The 10,211-nt window shown below is 39.7% G+C and overlaps 1 protein-coding gene across 8 annotated transcripts in view; it reads left to right on the forward strand.

Moving 5' to 3' along the window:
• Positions 1-10,211, forward strand: part of Stau2 (staufen double-stranded RNA binding protein 2) — a 299,224-nt gene that overhangs the window by 78,144 nt on the left and 210,869 nt on the right. The window lies entirely within an intron of this gene.

Here is a 10,211-nt window from a genome sequence, read left to right on the forward strand (position 1 = left end):
GGGCCATTTTTATTCAAACCACCACAAGCCTTATTGTAAAAGTTACACAAAACTAATCATAGGGAATGTAGAAAATGCTAGACGGTAAAGAAATAGAAGTATCTTGCCACCCCAGAGCTCACTACTCTAAATATTTTGATTTACTTTAAATTATTCTTTGTGTATAAACATATTTAACTGAAATTGAGTTGTTCTGTAATACATGTATGTATGTACAATAAAATGCACAGACCATCAGTGTATATCTTGATGACCTCATGTATGTATGCATCTGTTCTCTCTTCACTGGCTTTTAACATATGTGTGTCTTGATGTATCTGCCACGTGGCAGGGTTCCCTTAGATTGCCATGCTCACAGCACACACTTTTCCAGAAGTAATCTTCAATCTCTTGCCGCAGATTAGCTGTCATGTAAATATGTGCCGCACATACCCTCTCTGGCTTCTTTTGCTGTGACTGACGGTTCTCTTGCTCTGTTTTGAGATTTATTACTACTGCTCATATCTGGGTTCTCTCTTAATTGTTGAACAGTGTGGCTGTATCTTAATTTGTTTAATCTGTGTGTGCAATATGGTCCTTTTTTCACCCAATGTAGTGACCATATGACATATAATTAGCCTTTTAGAGCCTTTTAGAGCTGGCTATAGATCGCCTCATCTGGGCAAGGTGTATTTTTCACTGTGTAGATTGTTCTGACACCTGAGCTGGTGTCTACCTCCTTCCCTGGGATTATAGACACATACCGCACATAAATAACATCATAGAAATAGTTTTGTTATGTTTATTTACAAATATTGTTTATAGTTCTGTTATTTCCTAGATGTAGATCACTACAGGAGGAATATTACAATTAAGAATAATATATTACTCAACCATATTACAATTTTGTTCTAATTTTTCATTAAAAGACAGGTTACCAAGATATTTACTAATTTTAATAATTTCCTCTGGAGGAAAAAAATCTTGAATTTTAATTGGATTTGGCAATTTTCATTTTTTTAAAAGAAATGTTCTAAAGTCATTCTGTAAATTCAGAAATATTTATTTTTGGATTGTTGCAGTAAGAATTTTTCAATATTCTACATACCCTTCTATATGTTTACAATGTCTAGGACATGGAAGAAAGCCAAGTACAGAGGATGAATACTATGAAAAAGTTGGTTTTAATTTTTTTATAGCGTACAAGAATGCATTTTCTATTTTTACAGCTCTGAATTTGAAATACGTTGCTTTGCTTGAAAGTTAAAAAGTGATCTTTAAGGCATCCTGGGTGCTGCCTGCTACCAAGCAGGGCTGCTCTCAGGTGTTTACTAGTTACCTTTTTATTTGTCTGTTTTATTTTTATTGCATTTCCTGACTAGTTTTCAAGTGTTTGTGTTAACATTATTAACATTCAGTCTATTTTGTTTGTAATTTTTCTGCCTATGGTTTGGCTTTTAACTTTGTGTCTTGTTATAATTTTATTAGCTTTTGATATTGATATTTGAAAACAGTTTTTTCAAAAAAAAACAAAAAAAACAAAAAAACCAGTTTTTTTTCTCCTCCTCCTTTTGTGTTTTGTTTTGTTTTGTTTTGTTTTGAGACAGGGTTTCTCTGTGTAGTCCTGGCTGTCCTAGAACTCGATCTGTAGACCAGGCTGGTCTTGAACTCACAGAGATCCACCTGCCTCTGTCTCTTGAGTGCTTATATTAAAGGTATGGGCAACTACTACCTGACCTACAATTTCGTTATTATATACAAGAACTTTGATATGTGATCAGGTGTTTGTAATGCCTTTGTTAAGGGTTATATACTTACTGCTAATCAGATGTACAGAGAATATAATCATTCAGTTTATATATAACTTAATTCTTTGTAGTGCCTTGTTTGGTAGTAGAAATTAATGGTTTCCATTTAAAATGGTTCTGTTCGAATTCAGATTAGTTCCTTCAGGAGTTCCTGTTAAGTAAATAACTCCTGTCTAGTCTCTCTGGCTCCCTGTGTTCCCCCCCCTCCTCCTCCTCCTCCTCCTCCTCCTCCTCAGTGTGTCTTACTTTATGCTAGGAAGCCCTTCTGTCTCATTGGAAGGTCATGTCCTTCGGTAGCTGCTCTATGTGGTCTCCTTACCTACCTGGGGTTGGTCTGTATGGGATGATTTCTGATTTCGTCCCCACTTGGGCGATGCCTCGGAGAGTGCTTCCCATCTCCCTTCTGGCTTGGCTGATACCCTCAGCCTGTCTGGCTTGCCAGGCGTTTCCCACCACTCCAGCCCCATCCCTTCCTCAGTGTCTCTCTCTCTCACTGTGGCATCCCAAGCAGGCTTCCTGGCTCTCGGCTCAGAGTGTGCAGTACAGCTTTACTCTGCCCTTTTTCATAACATGTGCCGTTGCTCTTCCTTTAGGCCTGTGGTTCCCTGGCATCCTTAGAGCTACTGCTTCGGTACAGTAGAAACGAGCAAGGAGCACACAGTCCATTTTATACATGTAATATGTTTCATTTTTCATTCCCCCACTTTTTTTTATTTATCTGATTTTGGGGAGAAGGTGGAGAGAGTTCTTCAATCTTATCTAGGCTAACATTGTACTCTGTGTAGTCCAGGCTGGCACCCCAATACCTAGCTCATATTTTTTCTCTTTTCAAAAGAGGGCATTTGCAAAATATGCTAATTATGCAAAACAACAGATTTATTATGATATTTTATGCTGTATATAATTTAATCACTATCTTTTCTTATTTCCCCTTTCCCCTCCTTCTGACTCCATTTCTTTTCCCAAAAAGAGTACCCTGTCTGCATTTCTGCATGAGAGTAAACATGGTATATGCCTTTCTGAGTCTAGCTGATTTTGTGTAACATGTTGATCTCCTGTTCCATTTTCCTGCAAAAGATTAAGGTTTGTTCATCTTTTTGGATGAGTAAAACTCCATTGTGTATACACACCACGTTTTCTCACCCAGTTGGATCTATATTTTATTATTGTTAATAATGGGACAGTAAACATGGGTGTGCAGGTGTCTCTGGCTTCTTGATTTACAGAACTTTAGGTATACACACAGGAAAGGTGTCTACAGTTCTTAGGCATACACACAGGAAAGGTGTCTACAATTCTTAGGTATACACACAGGAACGGTGTCTACAGTTCTTAGGTGTACACACCGGAAAGGTATCTACAGTTCTTAGGTACACACAGGAAAGGTGTCTACAGTTCTTAGGTACACACACAGGAACGGTGTCTACAGTTCTTAGGTGTACACACAGGAACGGTGTCTACAGTTCTGTTTTTGACTTTTGAGGAAGGTCTATCCTTATTTCCACAGTGCCTAGAATAAGACACTTTTTGTTGTAATGTATTGAATGACATTCATGACAACAGTTTTGTTTTAACACGATTTCTTTTATATTTTTTAATCCCTGGTTGCTTACTAAAATTTTGACTAGTGAATTTATTATTTTCAAATAAAGCAATCTGGCACTAAAGCGATGAATTGTCAGAGAGTAGTCCTGGTGCTTACATGTTCATGTTCTAGAGGAAGAGGCAGTAGATAAGAGGGACGCAGTCACTGAGCAGGTGCACTTGACAAAGATGTAAAGAGACGGGGGTGGAGGTGGGGACAAACGAAGAACCAGTGAAAGCAGGGAGGAGGATGCCTGGCTCTTGGCTGCCTTGACCAGCAGACTGTGTCTGGAACACAGGGGGCAGGGGGAACAGAGGTGGCGGGAGGGCCAAGGGTCCAGGGTCATGGGATGTAGTTTGGTTTACTCACTTTTCTACATGTTGTTAAGAAACGTTAATATTTTCCTCTCATTTCTAATTCTGAGATCTGATTTGTGTATTCCATGGGGGAGCAGGACTTGTACCTACATGTTCTCCAAATGGCTCCTCATGTCAGGAGTCCTTTCCCTTTACATTTTTGCACTCTTTATGGTTTTCTGCTGATAGCAAAGAGGGTAAAAGACTCCAAGAGCTCACCTCAAGCTGCCATGCCAGTTTCGGCTGGAAAGCCTCCTTAGAAAGGCAGCATTGCTCAGTAAGCGCTGAAAGGTATGATTTCATGTGTGACCTGAATTTGCTGATGACAGCTTAAGCTAGAAGCTGCTCCGGAGATGTGGAGCACAAGATTGGAGGCAGCTCACTTCTTGGCAGATTCCAGATTAACTGGTAGCTGCTTAAATCAGGGACTGAGAGGTTAAGTCCAAGGAACATCATTTAGGGATACTTTTGAAAACTTACCTCATTTCCTACTTAAGATAATATAAATAGTAATTAGCTATTGTTTTCTTTGTTCTTTGCTGTTGGATTTTCTCTGCTTGAGCTCATATAGAGGCCTAAGCAGAATGTCACTTTCCTCTGTTCTGTTTTATAAATGGGGAGGTTTACTCTTGTACAACTTTGTGATACAGGGGGATTCTGAACCTCTGTCTCCTCTTAACACCCAGGGGCTTGGTTGTAGCTGCAGCTTGTGGTGTTTTCCTCTTTGTCTGAGGCTCTAGTTGATATTCCATAAGTAGAGAGCACTTAACATCCAAATGACAAACTGAGTAGGTGTGCCTAGCCCACATGCATGTATCCTGGGATAGTTATGCATATTTGTAGATAAAACATGTCATATTGTGTCAAGAGACTGGACAGCTAAGGGAAGGTTGGAGAGCAGCTTATGCATGTGTTAATTATCTATTACTGTGACAAAATAGTCAGCTGGGCATGGGGCTTTTGCCTGTAATCCTAGCATTTCCTCATTTGACAGACTGAGACGGAAGGATAACATAAATTTGAGGCTAACTTGGGCAACAAAGTAAGAAGACCTTGTTATAAAAAAGGGAAGGGTAATCCTTTTTCCTTTAACTTTTTTAGACTGAGTCCTCTATAGACGCTCATAGTGTAGCTGAGGTTAGCTTTGAGTTCCTAACCCTCCTGCATTGCGTCTTAAGTCCTCAGGTTGCACGTACGTTCTGACACACAAGGCTTCAGGCTTCCAGGTTTGGATGTGTACAACCCTGGTGATTGGACCTTGCTGCCTCTGCACCTGTGGTGAGGCAGAACATCCTCCTGGGCGTCCATGGTAGAAGAAGCCATTACCTTCAGATGCTAGGCGCAACGACAGAAAGAGGGACAGTCTGATTTCAGACTCCTTTTATATGATCAAAGATGGATTTTTGGATTTCCTTTATTTTCTGTGTGTGAGTGTTTTGTCTGTAGGTGTGTCTGTGTACCATGCACATGTGAGTGTATGTCTGTGTACCATGCACATGTGAGTGTATGTCTGTGTACCATGCACATGTGAGTGTATGTCTGTGCACCATGCACATGCCTGGTGTCCAAGGGGGTCGGGAGAGGACGGGCGTTAGACCCTCTGGGGCTGGAGTTACAGATGGTTGTGAGCCGCCATGAGAAACAATGAGAAACAAACGGTCATAACCACGGAGCCATCTCTCTAGCCTCTCAGTGCCCCTTTCAGTGGCACGCCTTCATATGACTGGACTACTTCCAAAAGGCATGTCTTCCACTAGCATAGCAGGCCAGGTCCCATACCTTTAACTCACGGTCTTTATCCACAGTACATGTATTTCTGCATGTCATCTGTAAAAGGTTTCCTTTTCAAATTTATGTGTGCGTGCATGTGTGTGTGTGTGTGTGTGTGCGCGCGCGTGTGCATGTGCGTGCACATGTGTGCATGTGTGTGTGCGTGTGTGTGCATGTATGCACGTGAGTGCGTGTGTGCATGTGTGTGTGTGCACGTGTGTGCACGTGTGTGCATGTGTGTGCATGTGTGTGCATGTGTGTGCATGTGTGTGCTATAGTTATGCCATCATACATTCATGAAGGTCAGAGGACAGCACACAGGAGCCGTTGCTTTCCTCTCCTGTGGGCTTGGGAATCACTCAGACCATCAGGCTTGGTCGGCCGCAGTGCCTTTGCTTGCTGCTCAGTCGACCTGGCCCCATTCTGCCATCTCTTTATAAATAAATTATGTACAAAAGAATAGAATGACTAAAACTAGGCATCCTATTAATAGTCGATCAGTATTGTCTATTTACAAATGAAGAGTTATTATTGCTTGGCAGGAGGCCTTTCAGCCCCTTGTTCTGACACAGATTTTGAAAGATCTACCACTCAGATTATGGGGTTCTGCCCCACATAACTGGGCATCTGTTAGGCAGACCCTCAGGCTAGCTGGATACAGCGCTTGACTTTCCTTGTTTCTATCTCTCTTTTTCTTGCCCTTGTGTTTTTTCTTTGCCAGACTTTCTTTTCAAAGCAACCCACTCTTGTGCCTCGTAAGTGACAGTAGTTTGTACAGCAGACTTGGAGTGGGGAAGGTGAAAGCTACCGATTTGGTTTCAGCCACTAGGTGGTGCTTGTGTACTGCCAAAGTGTGGAGAGTCGTGTTTTCTTTGGTCACTATTCCAAGGTCAGGGACTAACTAATGAGAGGTTAAAATGACCAGCATTCAACCATGCTTTGACTTATTGATATGCTGATTTCATGATTTAATATGGAAAAAAGTCAAGTCAACAGCTCTAAAGTCTGTTTGGGTAAAAGAAATAAGCACGAAGGTGGTGAAAGGCAGAACTGTTTTTTTTTAGCAGTTGAAGATGACTTTACTTTGGTATACTGTATCCCTGTGTTGGGGGAATATATTCCTTTTATTTATCATGTCTTACATAAAAGTCATTTTCTTTGTAAGGATAACACCCAATAGAATAGATATAGAAGTGAAAGAAAACTGAAAAGTACATTTAAAAATGTTTTTCTCATGTCTTTACATGGGTCTGCAGTGTTAGACTCTTCTTTTTTTAAACTTATTATTTTATTTTATTAGATATTTTCTTTATTTACATTTCAAATGCTATCCTGAAAGTTCCCTATAGCCCCCCCCCCGCTCCTGCTCCCCTACCCACCCACTCCCACTTCTTGGCCCTGGCATTCCCCTGTGCTGGGTCATATAAAGTTTGCAAGACCTTCTTAATGAAGAGAAATAAATCTAAATAACTGAGACACATTTAAACTACACTACCTTCTAAAAATACTGGTAAGCCAGAGAAGAGAGTCTGAATATAAGGCCAAAGCAAGAATGAAGAAGAATGACCTTAATAACCGGTACGGCCACGAATATTAACAAACATCTTTAAGAAAATATTAGCAAGGTAAATTTAGCTAAAATTTAGCTAATGTAATATACCACAATTAAATGAAACTTGTTTTGGGAAAACAAGATTAGTTTAGTATGGTAATAAAAATAATCAACTGTATTAATTAAATGGAGAAAAACTATATGAACATTTCATTAGAAGAGGAAGAAGCATTTGATAAGTTAGCACTTGTTCAGGGTAGACTTGGCAATCTGGGGATGGAAGATAGGGGTGTCTTGAGATCATCTCTAGTTGCCTAGATTAGTGGTTCTCAATCCCCCCAATGCTGTGACCCTTCAGTACAGTTCCTTATTTTGTGACCTCCAACCATGAAAATGTTACTTATTGCCATTTCATGACTGTAATTTTGCTACTGTTATGAGTCATAATGTGTTTTCTAATAGTCTTAGGTGACTCCTGTGACAGGGCTCTTGGATGCCCAAGAGGTTGAAAGTGCTGGCCTAGATACCTGCCTTGTGCAGTCAGTACCAAGACACTGGCATGGGCTGTCACCACTTCAATTTCTGTGGTACTTGAACTCTTGTATATAAATAAAGTAAGAAATAAATGGGGAGAAATATTAGAAAAGAAGTAAAGCTATTTCTGTCTGTAAAAACCAATTTTGTGTGTAGAAAGTTCTAAGATAGGAAAACCAAGAGCTACTAGAATAAGGGAGTTTTTAGTACAGTCACAGGATACAAGGTCAGTATACTAGAAAACTCAATGGTAGTTCTGCTTAATAATCATGAACAACTGGGCATTTATAATCATGTAAAATGTTGTATTTTTGTCCAATTAACAAAATAAGTGCACAAGGTGTGTGTTGGAAGCTATACCACAATTGCTCCTACTAAGGAGGACTTCCTGATTAAGATGATCACTTCTCCAGAGGTTAACATGAAGGTGAAGTACAGTTTCCATGAAAATCCTAGCTGTTCATTTAATACTACAGCATTTTGTAGGTGTGCGTGCATTTATTTGAAAAGATGAGCTGGGAAAGCGGGTTCAGGGCACACATGAGTGCGCTGTGATTGGTGTGTTAAGTGTTCATAAACAATAGTGACAGGAAGTCTACCGTAGCAAAGAATGCTGATATGGAGAAAGCAGTCAGAGCTCGCCTTTGAGGTTGGGCACACACAGAAGTCAAACTTCTTTTCTCTGGCATTTAATGTAATATTTCTATTTACAGAATACTGAAGTTGGGCTTGTTCCCATTTCCCTGGAGTAACGCAGGTGAAGCTATTTACCCTGAGCCGTTGGAGGGCAGCATGGCTTTGTGTTCTGATGCCACTTTCACAGTCTCTGCATGCTTCGAGTCATGGGTTTAATACCTTATCATTTAGGCGAATTGAATGTTTTTAGTTAAAATTAAACCTTTTTTGGGGGTTTTTAGTAGAAACTGGGACAGTATTATTATGCTCCTGTGCCTTCTCAGCCCTAGACCTAGAAGCCAGCAGGGCTGCTTGGTAAAGCTTGGACAGTTTTGATTCCAGCTCAGCACTATATACAGTTTCCTGGAAGAAAGAATTGGAAGACAAATTTACAAAGTTTTTTCTTTTCTAGAGGTATCTATAAGACCACACATCATGTGAGCTTCATCAGAAAGCTCATCTTGTGGGTTAGGAAAAGAAAGACAGAAAAGTGTTACTTCATTGTATATTTTATGTCATAACTCTCACACAGAATTAAACTCACGCTGTGTAACTTTGCTTATTGAACTTATTAGTTACTTTTATGCCAAACTTTGAACTGTATTAAAATTCAGTGTGACTTAGTACTAAAATTTGACCATAGGAGTCCTTGCATTTTCATAGTTAAATTATATTCCATATGGTAATACCAAATCATCAAGATTGCCAAAGGACAGAGTCAAAGGAACCATGTTTAATTGTAACCTTACCTCTCAGTAATTGTAGCTTTTTCCTGATATTTTGACAAAATTTATTATGAAAAAACTTACAAATAAAAAATACTACAGACTAACGTAAAACAGACCCAAAGTCTATACATCTCAATGATCTTCTACACAGTGAGAATAGCCATTCTGACTCTCACCTGTAAGTAGGTGTTAAGCAAATCATAGAAGCTTTTATTTCCTCAAATCAGTTCTATATTATCATCAATAATGTAACAAGATCCATGTCCTATTGGTTTGCTTTAATACTGCCCCAAATTACACAATTATGTTCTTTGGTGCAATACTTACTAACATTCAGAAAGCCCCAAATCTTTAAAACACACTCTGAGACGTCTTCTAATCTCCAATATAGGTTACATAAACACCTCTTCAGGAATATAGGGAAATTTGAATAAACTTTCAGATAAACACTTCTGCAGGGAGACAGAGTCTGGTTTTATTCCTTCTTTAATGCCTACTGCAGCACCTGAACCAGAAATTGTCTTTTATTTTGCTTTTATTCTCTCACAACAATCTCATAGTCGATCTAGCCACAGCCATTGGTACACTTCTATTGCTTCTCTCTGCAAATGAAACCAAGTCTTCTCCTACATAAAAACATTTATTTCTCCCACTTACTCCCAATGCTCTGAAGAGAATAACTAAATTCCAGGGTAGCCCTGGAAGACCTAGGTATTTCTTCCGCTCTCCAGTAATCTTCTCAAACTCCTGTTCTCTTTGTTTCTTTCCATGAACCACAGAGGTGACACTAAGCAGTATGGGGTGGGGTGGGCAGTGTCAGGGCGGATGCAGGAGAGTGGGATTTTCTTACACATTTATTTACTTGTTTTATGTATATGAGTGCTCTATCTGCATGTATGCCTGCATGTCAGGAGAGGGCATCAGATCCCCTTACAGATAGTTGTGAGCCACCATGTGGTTGCTGGGAATTGAACTCTGGACTTCTGAAAGAGTTCCTAGTGCTCTTAACCTCTGTGCCATCTCTCCAGCCATGGAATGTAGTTAGAAAGAAGTAATCATGAAAAGCAAGACTGAAATGGTTACATTTAGGTTTCACAAGAAAACAGAATTTCTGAGATTCAAGGGTTGCTGATGTTTTTTGGAAAATGCCATATAATATGGCTAGAGTGAGATAACCTTTGTAATGGTTTGTATATTCTTGGACCAGGGAGTGGCACCATCTGG

Source organism: Mus pahari, chromosome 22, assembly GCF_900095145.1.
Source record: "Mus pahari chromosome 22, PAHARI_EIJ_v1.1, whole genome shotgun sequence".
Taxonomy (NCBI): Eukaryota; Metazoa; Chordata; class Mammalia; order Rodentia; family Muridae; genus Mus; species Mus pahari.